Here is a 19558-nt window from a genome sequence, read left to right as displayed (position 1 = left end):
ATTGATTGTCTTTTTATGTATATATTTTTCTACCACTATATGATTGTCTTTTTATGTGTATATTTTTCTACCATAGTTAGTATATGATGCGATTGAAATTTGCTGCTCGGCTAAATACTAAAGTGGATTGGTGACGGATAAAAGTTATACTACAAATAAATAAGATAACACGTGTTAAAAGTATCAAAATTGTCCGGTAAAATTCTTGTGATCCTCAAGTCATAATAGTATGTATTGTGGAGATAATAAAACAATAATGGAGAAGAAAGTATTTACTAGCAAGAGAGATTAATGTTAGATTCTCGTGCCATCATTGACTTTGATGTTTATAGAGATCATTATTTAAACCCTAAGCCTCAGTAATCCGCAACTCATAATCCCCGAGGTCAATAATCCTAAGGGGCCACATTAGACTATTGCCTGCAAGTTACTTGGGCTGCCAAGAGAATGGGGAACTCGAGGTGTTTCCTATCAAAGAGGTATGGGTATGTGGAGGGGAGGGTTGGCTAGGGAACTAGGACATTGAGTAAAATGTGATATTTTGGAGGTCAAACAAACTATATAGAGAACTTGGGAAACCGAGTTGGACGAGCGCCGACCTAAAGTAGAGCCACTTACATATGCCTTGCTAAACTAAAGTGGGATCGATATATTATATCGGTATCAAGATATGAAGATTCTACTATGCACACTCATAATAGTGAAGGTGATTTTGCATTCTAAAAATATAAAATTAAGTTTGGGCATCCATCAACCTAAGATGATTGTTAAGGTAATGTCGATTTTAGCAAGTGCTACTAAGCAAGACCAGTAGTCTCTAAATCATAATGAACACTAGTAGAGAACTGGTGATGAACCACTAGTTCACAATAAAAATAATAACTTTTCTGTAGCTCAAGTCCCCAAAACTAACTGCAAGAGCCATATAGCAATTGGCTGTCTGGTATAGGAGGAGACAATACTATGGATTCTATCACTAGGGAGTAAAGAATGAGCCATGCATCTAGGCAATGCGTTTCCTTTACTCCTTACTTTTCTTTCTTTCTTTCTTTCTCTTTCCTTCTTTTATTTATTTTTTCTTATAGAATTCTACACTTGGTCTACAAAAATAAAGAATGATCTTCTCTATAATTCCTTCACCCAAGTCAAAACTTTTCATAGATTTTCTCAACCCACATGCATGCATGGCTAGCTGGCTTCTCCTCCTCAATCTTTTTTACTCTGAAAATTGCCATTAAACTTGGTTTCTGTTACTCTTCATGAGTTATGCTGTTGAGAGTTCCCATCCACCGTATTAAGTTTTGTTAGCAACTCGCTCCCTCGGGTGTGATGCATGCTAAAAATATTTAAGAAAATAAATAAGAGGATCCACTAAGAATGAATATTTTCGAGATGGGCCTCTAAGCACACATAAGTTGTGTTTCGGATTTTCCCAATAAGTAAATCAGAGAGAAGGATAAAATCCGAACACCTAGATTATATATAATATTTTGTTAGTAACCTTTATTGATTGTAATTTTGTGATCTGAAAACTCTCCTGTTAATGACATGAATGCATACTGACATATCAAATTCATGGTTGAAGCTACCAAAAGTTTCTCCTTTCTACGAAAAAACACATCCAATTGTAAGTTTGTAACTTCGACATTTACCAATGTCAAAATCAAATATAGGGATGAAAGAATCAATATGATATTTTTCAAGTGAATGTGTTCATTTGATATATTTGAGCCTAGCTTCTCCAAAATTGTTATAATGTGACATATGAGGCTAAGAATGTACTCAGATTTTGGGGGAAATGGTTTTAATAAAGCTATACAGAGCGTGTATCAGTAGAATTTCCATCTGATGAAGTGGAATTTACCCAACAGAACCCTCTAATGTCATGTGCATCAGTCACTCTAGCGGCAGCTTATCAAACACGTCCATGCAGAATCCACTAATCATTGCAGCAACGGCCTTTTATTGATCGATCCTCCCTGCTGAAAGTAGAAAAGCTGGTCTTCACCGATTTTTGAAGTGCTTGCTTCGTCCTCAACTCTGGCTGAAGGATTCTTTACCTGGTTCATGGACATTTAAATGTGTTGGTAGTCACACAATCAATAATACCAGACTAATGTTTCAAATTGATTTACCAAGTATCATCTCAAATTGGTGATGAACTATGTTGCATGGATACGGGTATCGTATTGAATACGATATGGTAATACGGCAAATTTTAAAAATATAAAATATGATACGACTAGAATACGACAATCATTAAAACATATAGAGAGAGAAAGAGTTTTGATACTTTGCATTGATTTGATTTTTTTTTTTTTTGCTTAATACTATAATCTAACTCCTAACCGGGACTTTTTTAAAAAATAAATAAATAAATGCACCGTCGCATTTGCTCACAGTTGCCGCCTACGGCGGCCCAGGGTAAAAATCATGGCAATTGGCAACTGGAAGATGATCGAAATCAAGACTTCTATATATTGTTCATCAAAAAAATTGAAAAGTTACAAAGAAGGAAAAGGTGACTGAAAGATTAGGGTTTATATTCAAATTTCTAATTCAAATCTTTTTAACAAAATGATTAGGGTTTAAGCATTTTAAAGTGGAACATAAATCAAAAACAATAATTTAGGACTTATATGGTGAGCGATGACGACGACGAAAGGGAGGCAACCTGCGTCAAAGAGGCGATGAGAGGAGGATTTAAAAACTCATAACCCAATTCATTTTTATTAATTATTTTCTAATTAGTCTTAGAAAATTTCAAAAAATTTCAATTTACTCCTAAAAACTTTAAATATTTGCAATTTTGCACTAACATATCTAGAAAAACGTATCCTAGCCGTACCCTTAATGTGTCCTTGTAGTGTTGAAAATGTAAGAGATCGGACGGCCGGCTTGAAAGGGGGTTGGATAAACGGCACCCCCAAATACTCGCTTCTTTCTACAACGTTAATGCGCAAGCGGAAATACAAACAAAGCAAGTAGAAAGCTAAATACTAAAGGAAAGAATGCAAACCAAGCTACACGATCTTTTACGTGGTTCAGAGATAAAGCTCCTACTCCACGGCGTGTCACGATCCCTATCCGTCGGTGGATTACTCCCCGGAAGACCTCCGGTTAGCTCACGTAGCTCCTTGTGGGTGGAGAAATCTCACCACAACTCTCACCAAGGACTCTTGAGAAGTTAGGACACTTGTAGACTATTAATAGGGGTTAACCACCTCTATTTCGTCAACCTCAACCAAGCTCCCAAGGCTTGGTTATATAAGTCACGGGTTGGAAAACCCCGCCTACCAGTCGACTGCTAAAACATGCAGTCGACTGCCTTCTGTGAAAATTTGACCGTTACATCCCAACGGCTCGATTCCACACTAACTGAGCGAACAGAGACATTCTGTTCGCTGCCAGTCGACTGCACCAGTCGACTGCTAAAACATGCAGTCGACTGCTACAGTACTGCTACAGTATCGCTACAGTACTTCTACAATAAAACCCTAAAACTAAGATTTTACTCCGAGTACAATCTCTCATGCACTCGTACCCTCACCCTTATGACTCATTTGATGCTTCATTCGCAGCTTTGACCTCTTGCCTTCAAGCCTACTTCCTTTGGCTCTTGTCCCTCGGATGCATTCAAGCCCGCGGCTCGTCCCCAATGCCATCCTTCGCGTATGCCTCGAAGTCGCTTCCCTCGACCCTTGTCCTCGCTGGCTTGTCCACGGTCCCTCGGATATTCCATCCTTCACCGGACCCGAAGCCATCAACCTGAGTTACATGTGTATCCTACGAACCTGCACAACTCAAATACACATATCAAATACAAGGGTGAACCTAACTTAAACCCTTTGCCCAAACACCAAAACACATGGTCCCGCGGACCATCGGGATTGCTCCAACAGAAAACATATTCACCTGGTCAAACCTCACAAAAGTCCGTGACACATTTTTGGCCGTATTCAATACATATATTTGCATGTCGTATCCGTATCCATGTCGTGTCCGTGTCCGATACTTAAAAAAAAAATCGAAGTATCCGTGCTACGTAGGTGATGAATGAAATGTTGCCTTTGAAACATAAGATAGTTTCCTAAATAGTTAGTCTGTGCCCTTCAAACTTCTAAACGTCCCACGTTGACATATAGCAAAGCCTATGACGCTCACTTAGAGTATGTTCGCTTAGTCTTTAAGATGCTTTAAAATGAGAAGTTATACGCGAACTTAATGAAGCATTCATCCTTAGGTTTATCATTTTGCGCAAGGCATTTCAACCGACCTTGAGAAGATCCAAGTGATTTAAGTACTGGCCTAACGTAGCACTATCTGGGAAGCTTGGAGCTTTCATGGCTTTACAACCTTTTATGGTTGTTTTATTAAGAACTCTAGTACAAGAATGGCTCCTATCAAGAATTGTCTTAAGAAATGGGAGATCCATTTGCCAAAATTTGCCTCTTTGACTTTCTTAAACATAAAGGAAAGATGACTAAATCTCCTATTCTAAGTCATCCGAGCCCATCCAAAGCATTTAAGGGTAGCTTGTGATGCATTAAGATTAGGTAAAGGAGGAACCTAAGCTAATAAGGGCATTTAATTGCCTACTTTAGCAAAAAAGATTGAAACCCAGCAATGATATTCCACTAATGGTAGAGTTTTATGTTAATCATTCAACCTCTAAATCAATCTCGTCACACTGCCTATTGCCACGTAATTCATCCTTGTTACTACTTATTGCCACATGAATTCATCCTTCATTCTGACCACAAGGAACTGAATTTTATCCAATCACAAAAGCATTCCAATTGCTAAACATGCCAAGTTGAATTTCTTTAAAATACACTCGTGTCTTAAAATATAGACCCAATGAAGATAACAAACCCATCAATCCACTCAGTTAAATAGTATCTACTCTTGCACAAAGTTAAATAGTATCCACTTTGTGAAGGATGAGTATAATGGTAATAAGGTTCGAACAATTGAAGGATGACTAGCTTTTGTGTCTTGATTTTGAGGTAATTGTTTAGGACATTCAAGTGTGTACTTTATGTGCCTAGCAGATAATTTGAACATTGAAGAATGAGCACCTTATGTGTCTTGATTTTGAGGGAATCCAAGGATATTTTAGAATGTACCTTGCCCTAGTAGATTTTGGGATTAGAAATATAAATTTAAAGGTACACATTTGTGTATTCCTCGAACCGCACTTAGAGACTCCCTCATTTACGAATAACACAAAGGGAGGACTAGCAGAACATTTTGAAAAAGACAACCACAGCCCTTATTTTAGGTCAATTTTATTAGGTGTTTCTTTAAGATGAGATGTTGGTAGAATTGTGTCACAATGTCATACTAGTAGGTGAACAACCAAATGTTTAGGATTTTTTCTAGTCAACTGTGAGTTTGTTTAAACAATTCTTTATATTGTCCCACTAGTAAATGTCAAAATCGTATATAGATCAAAAGTTTGTCAACTAATTAACCTAATTCTTTACCTACACCTATAAACCATCTGAGTTTTGTTGAGCATATTAGACAGATTCATGCATGATGTTAGGAGGAAAAGTTTTCTGAGTTATGAAAATTATAACTACACATTGATGAATGCCATAAACAAAAAAAAAAAAAACAATGAAACTGACTATGTTCTTCTTCACATCACCTAAATGTTTTCCTAAAAATTCATTTAAAAAACTCCATGCTTAATCCATTGTTCCTTTTCATATTGGAAGAAATATGGCTGCTAATGCTTATAAAATCGCATTACACATTGATTTAAGCATTAGTGAAATTGACTTACACATTCGATATATTGATGGACATTTTAGCCTTTTCTTTAATTATTGGTTTATCCACATCTCATACTCTTACAACTCATCACATTCCTATAGTTCCTTCTGTCCTTCTATGATGCTACCATCCCCTCAAATTGAAAGCATTGTTGGCATAAAGGCGGTGATAGCTCCACATAGAATTACCTGAAGATAACTAGTTCATCACAAGGGGCTTCCAAACATTGCTGACACTCTCGGATCACAAGGATCAAGTTTGATACCTTGATCCTGACTTATTTGATGCACTACAACAACAAGCGATGAACTATCTCCACTAGATGCGCCCCAAAGCCACCCATTGCGTGCTTATTCTCTGCGAGACAAAGGTTGATTGGATATCAAATCTCCTCACTTAACAAAGTTGAGTTCTTCTTGGCAAAGAAGAATGGTGTAGATTTAAAAAATATTCTCATTCTAATTTTGCTTTAAGAGTTATTTGGTAGTCTCTCCAAATTAGGAGAAAGAGTTTCACGTACTTGGATTATTTTTATAGTTTGATAGGATTATATTTCCAATGATAGCTAATTTATGTTTTAAGTTTTCTAGTCATTTTAGGCATGTAAGTATTTCTTATCATGTTTGTTTAATTTTATTTTCCAAGTTTAGTTGGGTTAAAGCCTTTAAAAAAATCCCAACTCCTTTGTATTTTTGTCTATTCAATAACATTTCCCATTTGGTAACCTCATCATTGGGGTGAAAACTGTAGCAGTAAAACAAAACAAATACAAAGCAAAATAAAAACAACATAAACCAATGCAAGGATTAATGTGATTAAGCAACTTCTAAGCCCCTACTCTATGACCTATATTTCTTTGGTGAATCACCCTTCCAAGTACCACTAACTTTTCTCCTTCTCAATGAGAATTCGAAGGTGGAAAAACCTCTTACACTTCTAAGAATTGAGAATTTGAGTGAAAACACGAAGAAATGAAACTTAAACACTAAGGATGGAAATTCCTGAGCTTGGAATTAAAATCGTGAACACTTTTAATAGTTTTTTTTTGACACTCCAAGGCCTTGTATTTATAACCTTTACTTCCAACTTCATTTGAACCTTGGTTCTACTTTTCAAGTCTCCATCACGTATCAATCGACTACTGCCTTGAATTCATTGGCCTGTTGCACCGTAATAAATACTTCAGTCGACTACTTAAACAATAGCCACTAGGTATCCAACCATTATTGTCAAATCAACTCAAAGTTTTCAGTTACTCATCAATTGACATGAATGTATAGTCAACCAACTTAAACCTAGTCAATTAGCCGGTGCACAAAAAAATTAGTGTTGATTGATCCAAGGCATTAGTCAATTGACATTGATATTAGTTAGCTACATAATAACTCTTTTTTTTTCGTGATTTGGGGTTTGAGGAGTCCAAGGTGTTAGTTGATTGCCTTGTTGATTGGCATCAACACATAGACCGTATGTTCTAAGGTCAAGTCTGCTCCTAAATCTAGTCTCACCTCCTGTACCCTAAATACAAGTGCACTCAGCTCCCCCCACAAGACTTTGCCTTCATGCCGAGAAACCTCTTTACTTTCAGATCATCCATACCTAGAAACTCTTCACCTCCAAGACTTCATATTTTGCTACACATCTGATTCTTCCTTGATCTGCTAGGATTTCATTCCACCAAATATCCTATCACCAATCTACTTGGACTTCTACGTCGAGTATCTAATTCTTGACCTACTTAGACTTCCTCGTGTCAAGTATTCGATCATCATCGATCTAATTGGTCTTCCTACTTGTCAAGTATTCAATTCTCATCGAACTTTCATTTGCTAAGTATTCGGTCAACCTACTTTGACTCCCACTATTGCATCTATAATAATGTCAAGTTCCCTACACTTACACACTTGGCATGTGTAAGACCAACTATATGCCCCTAATTTAAACTTTGCCAAATACCAAAATCACAAGCAAACTACATGCTTAGGACATGTTTACACTAACAAGGGACCATTTTATCTAATTATTAGATAGTCCTTGTAAGTAACTATTTTAAAAAGTAGTCAAGGTAAGACCATCTGGGTGGTCTTAAAAAAAACTTTTATAAGTTATTAGTTCATTTGATATTAAAAGTAACCCTTACTTCTCTTTATTAGATCACATAACATTAGAACCATCAATTTGGATTGAGACTGTCGGATTGGTCTGCCCTACCATACAATTTAAGCGGATTTGGATTAAAATTTTATCAACTTATTTAAAGGTAGATTCCAGCGAGACCCGCGACCCACGCAGGTTGGCCCCACGGTAAGCTTAGATTGACCCTCAAGTTAGAGAAAAAAAAAATCTCTAAAACATAATATTAAAGTGAAAATTTCAATGGGCTCGTGGGTTTAACCCACTTAATCTGTAACCCAAACTTAAAGATTTTAATATGTTATATATATGTTTTTATTGATTTTTTATATTTTTAGTGGACTTGTGAGTTGACCCGTCTAACCACAACCTGCCTTGAGTTGGGACTTCACAATCCGACAATTAAGATGACGAGTCGGCCCCCCTACAAAAATGGTCGATCTGGCCCGCTATGGGTCGACCCTCCCCACTACGAATTGGTCTGTCTAACAACTCTACATACACTCCTTGTTTTCATGAGTCTTTCACCCCATATGCACTTTTGCCTTTACCTTTTCACCCGATGCCATCAACCAACACCAATTTTTGGCCATTTTTTTTTACCATCTTTCCTTCTTTTCCTTTCTAAGTGTGTTCTCCCTCTTATCTTTTTTTTCTCATTTGTTGTTAAGATTTCATTTTAATCCCAGCACATTTAGAAATTTCTTTTCAAGATTTTGTGGTTGTCTTTATTGGTTGCAATGACAAATAAGAAATGTTTATTTATTTTGTTTGGTAATTATCAATTGATTTGTTTATTTATTTTGTTTGGTAATTATCAATTGGTTTGCTTATTTATAATTGTTTAGTACTTATTTTGTAATTAAGAATACAATTGTTACTATTATGTATATACATTAATATTAGTCGTTTTTAATTTAATATCTTTATATTCTTTATTTTAATATCATCAGACTGGGTTGACAATCTACCATCTGGAATCACTTTTAAATACTTTGATAAATAGCTAGTTTCTTAATGAAAAAGTTGACACTAAAAAAACATTTGCTAAACCTCTATGTTTCTTTGCCTTCCCAGCTATATTGTTTCTTATATAACCTGAATTAGGCACATTTGATGAAATATATAAGAGTATATTGTTTTAACTCAATCAAATGTTTTAAACATATTGATATATTCTACTATTCAAAATAAATTGTTAGACAAAATATAATATAAAACATAAGATATTTAGAGAGATAAATAATGCACAAATGTCAGGAATCTAAGAAATTTCATGTTTCTTCACTAACAGCAACAAGCAGTGGCTCATTCCTTGTTTGTTGTTGCATGTGAAGATATAAGAAAAGAGGGATTTATTCAATGGGATTGTTTAGTGCATATGCAAGGATGCAAGGAAGCTGTGGCATATGCTTTCATCATCTTGAAGCGCACTAGAGAGATTTGAAATTCTAATTCAAGTAGGTGAATCAGTCTGGATTTATCTCGACTGGTTTGGAAAGGATTATTAGATTGGATTCTTGAATGAGAGTAATCTTGAATAAAATGTGGAAGACCCTCTTTGGGCATTAAGTAATGAGGCCCTGATTCATGTGGTAAAAGGTGATTTATTTGCTCCCAACACTCCCGTCAATATGTCCCTAGGCTATAACTTAGAGGATTGTAAAGTGCTAGAAGGGGGGAGGTGAATATCGCTCGTGGCTAATTCGTTCTTTTTGAATAAATACGTAGCGGAAAACAAAGATAGACAATGCAAACACCAAGAATTTACTTGGTTCGGAGTCGTCGGAGTCTGTGACGACTCCTACTCCAAGGCCCGCGCGTGAGAGTGCTTTCGATGGACAAACATTAATCAATCGAAAAGATTACAAATAGAGGTTTACAAATAATTAGAAATTTAAATAATACCGACAACTTTGTATAAGAAAATCTTCAGTAGAACTGTCGTCGGAGCTTTCAGACATCGTAGAAGCGTTTTCTGAGCAGCTCGAAGAAGCGGAAGTCATTTGTTGTGTTGTTCTCAAGCTCTTGGTCGAAGCTGCTTTTATAGGCTATTCCAGACGCCCGAAACCCTTCCGGGCGCCTGGACCACGTGGCTCGGCCACTCCACAAGCTCCACATCAGCTTGGCGATAACTTTTAAGTTTCGGGCGCTCGAACCGACTCCGCGCACCCGGACCGACTCCGGGTGCCCGGACCATCTCTGGGCGCTCGGATTAGTTCCAGGCATCCGGAGTCCGAGCGCCTAGACCAGCTTTTTCCAACCCCTTATCTTCTGCAAAATAAAGTTAGTGCAGACATAAAACAATATATATATAAATTGAAATTTGACAACCTCTGACTGCCCGGTTCTGACTTTGAGTTTCGGCGAAACTTTAGGCCGAACCGACGCCTACTATTCCCTCTTCGGGGAACGCGCCCTCACCTACTACTCTCAGGAGAGGTTACCTGTTGCCAGACTGGTCCTCTAGACCGACTGGACTTTTGCTCAGTGCCCGAGGCTTCAGGTCTTCATGCTAGACGTCCGCTTCACGACCTGTCCAGACTTCTACCCGATCCGTGACCACCAGGATTTCAACCTAGAGTACCCGACTCTAGGATTTTGCTTAAAGCGCTCGACCCGCCAAGACATTCCACCTAGGGTTACCGTCCCCTAGGACCTAGGGTTACTACCCCCTAGGGTTTTCCACCTGCCTAACCGCAGCTAGGGCTTTTGCCTAAGACCACTTAGAACTTTCCTGCAATCTCATTCAAACTTGTTAGATAACAAATAACCTTAACTTTGAATATTTTGCCATTATCAAAAGCCAAGTTCGATCGTCTGATGCTTCCTACACCAACAATCTCCCCCTTTTTTATTATGACAATAAAATTCAAAGTTAAGTAAAACATAACTCGATTATAAAAAGAAAGGCAATTTGTAGAACATAAATGCGCACAAATTAAAAAGATGCAATATCATAAAAAGATGCAATATCAAGTGCAATTAAAAAGATGTAATATTTAGAACAACTTTTTATAGCTCCCCCTTAATCACTTAAGTTATAGCCTCCCTTAGTCACTTAACTTTCACTTTTCTTTAATTACTTAACTTTCACTTTTCTTTAATTACTTAACTTTCACTTTTCTCTCCTCCTTTGCCATATATCAAAAAATAGTTGAAATAATTTAAACCAGATTTAGTTTTTGAAAAATATTTAGTTAAAAATATGAGAAAACTCATAGTTGAGTAAGAATTTTGAGAAAACTCATAGTAAAAAATTTTAATTCTTGATAAAAATTTAGTTTTAAACAAATGTAGCTTAAGTACTTAGTTTAAAAAGGATTGTGATAAAATGTTAGCCTTTAAACAAATTTAGATTTAGTACTTAGCTTTTTCACCAAACAATTTAGTTAAACTTAGTTTTGAAAATAATTATTTTGAAAAACACTTAGCTAAATTAGAAATATTTTTGAAAACACTTAGCTTTTTCAACAAACAACTTAGCTAAACCTAGTTTTTAAAAAGAATGATAGAAGCTTACTTTTTCAAAAAAAAATCAAAAATATTTAAGATTTATTTTTAAGAAATAGTTAAACAAGAAAACTGAACTTCCAAAAAAAAAACTTTAACTTGAAAAAAAAATTGAAATTTTGAAAAAGAATATAACTTTTCAAAAACTATTAAAACAATGACTTAACTTCCCCCTTGATTAATACCTAAAAATAACTTTAAATTTTAGGGTCCTAAAGTCCAAGCATGAATGTTAAAAAAAATTCAACATAAACATCTTTTTTAACAAAATGTCTAACATTTAGCTACTAGTTATTTACCATTAGGTAGTACCTTTCACTTGGTTAGTCAAATTAAGTAGATGATCCAGTTAATTTGATTAAGCATGAATAAATTAACTTGATTAATTTGACGTGGTATTTATTGTCCAAACTTATGTTGATGCACAAACATAAGCATTCTGAAGTCCAGGCAATACCCTATGCATCTCACACCATTCTAAGTGTTCTTCATACACAATTAAGGTAATCCTAGTGTGCTTGTGAGATACTCTGGTTGAGACCTAGGGGAACATGCTTTTTAGGCTAAGTCCAAGTCCAATTTTTTTGAAAATATAATAAAATTAGAATTTTGAAAATATTTTTCCTAGAATTTTAAAACCAAGCTAAATTTTTTTAAAAAAAATAGGGCTTTTGAAATAACAATAGTAAAGAGGAATATTTTTGAAAGTAAACTCTATTCTACTAAGTGCATCCCTATTTGTCTTCTAAGTGCACTGAACTCAAGTTTAGGAAAGAGTTTTATGAAAATGTCAGCCAGGTTTGACTTGGACTCAACATAGTTAAGTACAATGTCACCCTTAGCTACATGATCTCTTACAAAGTGATGTTTCACTTCTATGTGTTTAGTACTTAAGTGTTGGATTAGATTTTTGGTTAAGTTAATTGAACTTATATTATCAATTGAAATTTTTATATTTTTATATTCTAATTTATAGCCCTTTAAGGTATGCATCATTCATAATAGTTGAGATGCACATTCCCCCATGGTTATATACTCTGCTTCAGTAGTGGATAAAGCAAGACAGTATTGCTTTCTAATTGACCAACTTACTAGGCACTGACCTAGAAATTGGCAGCTTCCACTTGAGCTTTTTCTGTCTACTTTGCACCCGACATAGTCTCAGTCAGAATAGCCAACTAGGTCAAAGGTGCTAGTTCTAGGGTACCAAAGTCTTACATTTAAGGTTCCCTTAATGTATCTAAGTATTCTTTTAACATTTATTAGGTGTGATTCTTTTGCACAATATTGGTACCTAGCACCCATACCTACTACAAACAGAATATCAGGTCGACTTGCAGTTAAGTATAATAAACTTCTTATTGCACTTCGATAATATTTTAAGTTCACTGGTTTTCCTTCTAAATCAGAGTCAATTTTAACATTAGTTGTAATTGGGGTATTTATATTTTTAGAATTTTCTATGTCAAACTTTCTAATTAATTTCTTAACATATTTTGTTTGAAAAATGTATATTTCTTCTTTTGTTTGTCTTATTTGTAAGCCTAAGAAAAAGTTAAGTTCCCATATTAAGCCCATTTCAAATTCACTTTCCATTAATTTAGTAAATTCTTTTAGAAATTTAGTATTGGTTGAGACAAAAATTATATCATCTACATAAATTTGGACTATAAAGATGTCTTTTTCTAAGGTTTTTACAAATAAAGTTTGATCTATTTAACCTTGTTTAAACCCCTTAGATATTAGATAAGTTGATAGGCATTCATACCAAGCCATAGGTGCTTGTTTTAATCCATATAGGGTTTTCTTTAACCTAAAGACATGGTTCGGGTGGTCCAAATCCTCAAATCCTGGGGGTTAACTTACATACACCTCTTTCTTGATGAAACCATTTAAGAATATAGATTTTATATCCATTTGGTATAACTTGAATCCTTTATGTGCTGCATAGGCTAGCAACATCCTTATGGATTCAAGTCTGACTACGGGTGCATAGGTTTCTTCATAGTCTAACCCTTCTACTTGGTTGAACTTTTTTGCTACTAGCCTAGCTTTATTTCTTACTATTTCGGCCTTATCATCCAATTTATTTCTAAATACCCATTTAGTCTCAACTATGGGTTTACTTATGGGTTTAGGTACAAGTTCTTAGACTTGGTTTCTTTCAAATTGGGCTAACTCTTCTTGCATTGTTAAGATCCAGTCTGGGTCAGGTAGGGCTTCTTCTATAGTCTTCGGTTCAATTTTAGAAATAAGGGCTATCTGACTTAGGTTTCTATAAGATGATCTAGTTCGTACTCCTAGGGTTGGGTCACCCAAAATTTGGTCAGATGGGTGGTTGGAACTTATTCTTGAAGGTCTTATGTCAGGATTAACAGTTGGTTCTTGTGATTCTTTAGGTTTAATTTGAGTATCTTCATCATCTTCTATTGAATTTATGTTTCTTGTAATTTGATTAATATTTTCATTTATTGAATTAGGTAAGTTATTTTCTTCATCAAAAATTATATTAATTGTTTCTTCAACTTTTAGGGTATTTTTGTTATAGACATTATAAGCCCTACTAGTTGTGGAGTACCCTAAAAAGATCCTTAGGGTTGATTTCGATGTAAATTTTCCTAAGTAGTCTTTAGTGTTTAGAATGTGGACTTTGCATCCAAACACCTTTAAATATTTTAAGTTAGGAATTTTATTATAATATATTTCATATGGAGTTTTATTTTGAGATTTATTGATTAATATTCTATTTTGAATGTAACATGCCGTATTTATTGCTTCGGCCCAAAATTGACTATTTAGGTTATATTCGTTTAACATGGTTCTAGCGGTCTCTTGTAGGGTTCTATTGTTTTTGTTCTACTGGACCATTTTATTAGGGGGGGTTGGATCGAAAGCACTAGAGGGGGGATTGAATAACGCTCGTGGCTTTCACTTTTCATTTCGGAGGAATAAGAGTAAACGCAGCAGAAATAAGAACAAACAACCCAAACACCAAGATTTACTTGGTTCGGAGCCTTGGGCGACTCTTATTCTAAGGTCCGCGATCGTTGATCGCTTTCGGTGGGAAATCATTATGAATTCGTAAATCTTTACAACTTTGAAGTATAATTAAATGCAGTAAAATATACCAACGACAAAAGAGAACAGTGATCTTGAAGTTTCTGGACGTCGGGGTCGAGTTGCGGCTTTGTCAGAACGTTCTTTAAGCAGCATATGGAAGATGGATCGTGTTTCTGATGTTGTCTCAAGCTGCTGGTCGAATCCCCCTTAAATAGCCTGTTGAGGGCACCTCCAACACCATAGAGGGCACCCTCATTTGCACCAAATCTGCAGTGTGGATGAGCTCTGACCGTTTCGCAGCTTATCCGCCAAAGGGCACCCTCAACCGCCATGAGGGTTGAAAAATAATATTTTGAACTTTTTTGAAAAGTTTAACTTTGAAAAATAATATTTTAATAAAATAAAAAATTAATGTTTTAACTTTCTTTGCACTCTCCCTTAATTAATGGGAAAATAAATTTTTAGGGTCCTAGAGTCCAAGTATGTAAACATAAAAGTTATTATTTATTTTCCTAATTTTTCATCTCACTCAGTCTAAGTTATCAAGCATGTTCAGCTTATGAGTGTGTGAGATGGAGTTAACTTTATTTCAATTTTAGCAATATTGAGATTTAAAATCTAAGTTTGAATTTTCAATGAGTTTGAATTTAAAATATAAGTTAACATTTAAATTTTTTGAAGATTTTGAAAATATATTAATTAAGTTTGAAATGATAATCTTACCTATTAACTATCATTGAGATTTTGAAAAACTAAATATGATTTGAAAATTAATTATCGTTAAGATTTTTAAAAATTAAATATGATTTAAAAATTAATTATCATTAAGATTTGAACAATATATAATAATTTAAAATTTGATTTGAAATTTTAAATTTTAAAAAAAATAATTATAATTTACTTTTGAAATTAATTAACCTTTTAAAATTAATTATGATTTGAAACTTAATAATAATTAACTTTTTTAAAATTAATTATGATTTTTGAAATTAATTAAAAATTTAATTTAATTATGATTTAAACATTTTGGCATTAAAATTAAAATTAAAATTTTGAAATTTTTTGAAATTAATTAAGTTAATTTAATTGAATTAATTTGGAACTACTTTAAGCCTAGGTCTATCTTACCCTTTTCTAGATTTTCAATTAGGGAGTCTTAGTAGATTTGTGAGATGGTTAACTCAATCTTCAATTTAAATTATCATCTAAGGATTGATTTACATTTGTGTTAGACTCAAGTTTTACAGTTAGTCAATTAAATAACTATTTTAATGATTGGCATCCAAGCTGTAACGAGGCACTAGGCCTTCTTGGTTATGGGATCATCCACCACTTCTAGACAAAGCCTTTCAAAAAAAAATTGGATATTTAATTTCCTTACAGTAACTCATAGGTCTAACTAGTCAAGTGTAAATCACACCTAGGTCCTTATCTATCCTAATCTAAGCATGTATAAGAAAAGCAGTAAGAACAATCATCAAACAATTCTAAAAATGGTCTTCTTGTTGGCTTCTCCTAGGTCTAACTAGTCAAGTGTAAATCACGTCTAGGTCCTTATCTATCCTAGTCTAAGCATGTATAAGAAAAGCAGTAAGAACAATCATCAAACAATTCTAAAAATGGTCTTCTTGTTGGCTTCCCCTGGATCATAGTCTCTATATGGTCTATCAAGGTAATGGATTTGATCTTTGGGGACCCAATATTGTCCAAGTCTAACTTGATTAATCAAGTTCGACTTGGAGATCCATGCTTGGACTAATTTGTTATTATTTCTATTAACCAGAGATAAATACAACTTGTATTTTCTTTTAGCCTTGAATCTAAGTCTGGATCGGTTGTAAACGGCTCGCTGTTTTCCAAGAATCAGATCAAGATTCTTGGAACCCAGAGTAAACTGTTCTAGCGTGTCCTTTAGTTCCTTGACTTGATTTTTCATGCTAGAATTCTCTTCCTCAAGCTTTTGGACTTTAGTTGAGGTTCCAGTCTGATTAAGATCACTCAAGGAGCTAGGGTTGGTCACTTCTTTAAGGAATGTTACTTCCTTTTGAAGTGACTTGACCCGGACATTCGATTTAGCTAGCTTATGTAACAAATAGTTAACTAAACTGTATAATTTATCTAATTGACAAGCACTTACAGTGGGTTTTGGCCCTTCGGAAACAGATACGGATCCATGGCTTCGCTCGAACTCAGCTTCCGATTCGCTCTCGGTTTCTAATTCGTCGATGTGTTCCCGAGTCGTTAGTGCAAAGAAGCTTGTCTGCTCGAGCTCTTCGTCAGAATCTTCTGAAGAGGACTCATCCCATGTGGCTCATAGTGCTTTCTTCTTTCTCTGCTTGTTTGCTTCTTTTAGGTTGGGACAATTGGCCTTGACGTGTCTCTTTTGATTGGATCCGTAGCAGGTTACTTCGAACTTTATCTTTGGACTTGTCTGTACCTTCTTGGACTGAACTACCTTCTTGATATCCTTCTTCGTGAACCCCTTCTTCTTTCTGTAGAGCTTACGTACTAGGTTAACGAGCTCTGCTTCTATCTCGTCATCGTCATTCTCTGAGTCCGGTTCTTCTTCGAACTCAGTTCGATTTGATGCTTCTTCCTTGCATCCTTTGTCTTGCTTGTACCTGCAAACAATGTAACACTTTTCTTGATCGGTCGAGCATTAGTATGTTCATGTAATTCAAATTCAGAAAATAACTCATCTAATTTAATTAAAGAAAAAACCTTAGAAACTTTGTAGGCATCGACCATGGACGCCCACAAAGTGTTCCTCGGAAAGGCATTAAGCACGTACCTTATAACGTCGCGGTTCTCCACTTTCTGTCTGATCGCGTGAAGTCTGTTCAGCAGATCTTGAATTCTCACGTGAAGCTGGCTAGCTGTCTCTCCTTCCTGCATTTTGATGTTATACAATTTATTAAAAAGTAAGTCATGCTTACTTACCTTTGTGTCGGACATGCCCTCGTGCAGCTAGATCAATTTCTCCCACAATTCTTTTGTGCTTGAGAATGGGCCGACTCGGTTCAGCTCCTCCTTTGTAAGGCCGCATTAAAGGATGCACATTGCTTTTGCGTTGGCTTCTACCTTCTTTATTATGCTAAGGTCCCAGACTTCGCATGATACGGGTTTTCCTGTGCCGTCAAGTGGGAGCGAGATGTCAGTCTTGATGATGATCCATACCTCGAACTGAATTTGGAGGTAGGACTCCATTCGACCCTTCCAGTAGCCAAAGTCTTCCCCGGAGAATAGCGGTGGTCGGGCTGTGCTATAGCCTTCTTGATGGGCCTTCCGCAAACAAAAAAAACAAAGAACTTGTTCCAAGACTTAGTCTTGGATTAGTAGTGCGAGATTAAAAAAATTAAAACACGAACTCGAGTGGTGTTACACCAGCTTTGAGCAAAAATTCCAATTATGAAAACAAAAACTAGATCAAAAGGCGGCAATTCTATCGATTCCGATCGACTCTGAAAAACTGAATATCACCACGAAAAAAAAATACTTGATTGGTGGTTGCACCAATTCGAAGCGACCCCACTCTGATACTAATTATTGGATCAAAAGCGCTAGAGAGGGGTTGAATAGTGCTCATGGCTTTCACTTTTTGTTTCGGAAGAATAAGAGTAAACGCAACCGAAAAAAGAACAAACAACCCAAACACCAAGATTTACTTTGTTCGGAGCCTTGGGCGACTCCTACTCCAAGGCTCGCGATCGTTGATCGCTTTCGGTGGGAAATCACTATCAATTCATAAATCTTTACAACTTTGAAGTACAATTAAATACAGTAAAATATACCAACGACAAAAGAGAACAGTGATCTTGAAGTTTCTGGTCGTCGGGGTCGAGTTGCGGCTTTGTCGAAAGGTTCTTTAAGCAGTACACGGAAGATGGATTGCATTTCTGATGTTGTCTTAAGTTGCTGGTCGAATCCCCCTTAAATAGCATGTTGAGGGCACCTCCAACACCATGGAGGGTGCCCTCATTTGCATCGAATCCGCAGTGTGGATGAGCTCTGACCGCTTCGTAGCTTATCCGCCTAAGGGCGCCCTCAACCTCCATGAGGGCACCATCGCGCCAGTGTCCAGGGTGCCCTCGTGCCAGTGTTCAGGGCGCCCTCAAGCTCCATGAGGGCACCCTCTGCTCAGCATCCAAGGCGTCCTCAATCTCCATGAGGGTGCCCTCGCGCCTTGTTGCGAGAGGGTCTTTTTCATCCCTGAAAAGAGTGTTAGTCCAGAATACAAAAACATATCCTAAAAATCAAAGTTAGAACAATCAAACACAATAAATATGATTATTTGACAGTCACCGACTGTCCGATTCTGACTTCGGATTCCCTACTGGAAATCCTAGGTCAAACCGATGCATACTATTCCCTCAACGGGGAGCACGTCCTCACCTACTTCTCTCAGGATAATATACATGTTGCCAGTTGATCCTCCAGACCAACTGAACTTTTGCTCAACGCTCGAGGCTCCAAGACTTTCTGTTGGACGTCCGCTCCATGACCCTCCCAGTCTTTCACCTGGTTCGCGACACCAGGACTTTCCACCTAGAGTCCTCGCCTCTAGGACTTTTGCACGAAACCCTCGACCCTCCAAGACTTCCCGCCTAGGGTTACCACCCCCTAGGACCTAGGGTTACCTCCCCTAAGGTTTTCCACCTGCCTAACCGCAGCTAGGACTTTTGCCAAGTACACTTAGGACTTTCCTGCAAGCTCATTCAACTTTGTTAGATAACAAAACAACCTAATTTTGAACCCTTTGACATAATCAAAACACAGGTTCGATCGTCGGATGCTTCCCGCACCAACAGGTTATAGGGCACAAATACTCATGTTTGTATCCATTAATTTCATAAAATTCAGTAAATTTATGATTTTCAAATTTCCCTCCATGATCATTTCTAATCCTTTTAATTTTAGTATCTTTTTCATTTCTTATTAACTTACGAAAAAAATTTAAAGATTTTGTAAGTTTCATCTTTGGTTTTTAGAAATTTTACTCAAGTAAATCTTGAGTAATCATCAATTATAACTAAGCAATATTAGTTTTTGCTTAGTGACTTGGCTCCAT

At 36.1% G+C, this 19558-nt stretch overlaps 1 pseudogene; it reads right to left on the bottom strand.

The window, feature by feature from the left end:
- Positions 1-1277: 1277 nt before the first annotated feature.
- Positions 1278-19558, bottom strand: part of LOC122034417 — a 36607-nt pseudogene continuing 18326 nt past the window's right edge.

This window comes from Zingiber officinale, chromosome 11B, assembly GCF_018446385.1.
Source record: "Zingiber officinale cultivar Zhangliang chromosome 11B, Zo_v1.1, whole genome shotgun sequence".
In the NCBI taxonomy this organism is placed as follows: Eukaryota; Viridiplantae; Streptophyta; class Magnoliopsida; order Zingiberales; family Zingiberaceae; genus Zingiber; species Zingiber officinale.
Note: the sequence above shows the minus strand (reverse complement) of the source record. Positions and strands in the feature narration are given on the sequence as shown.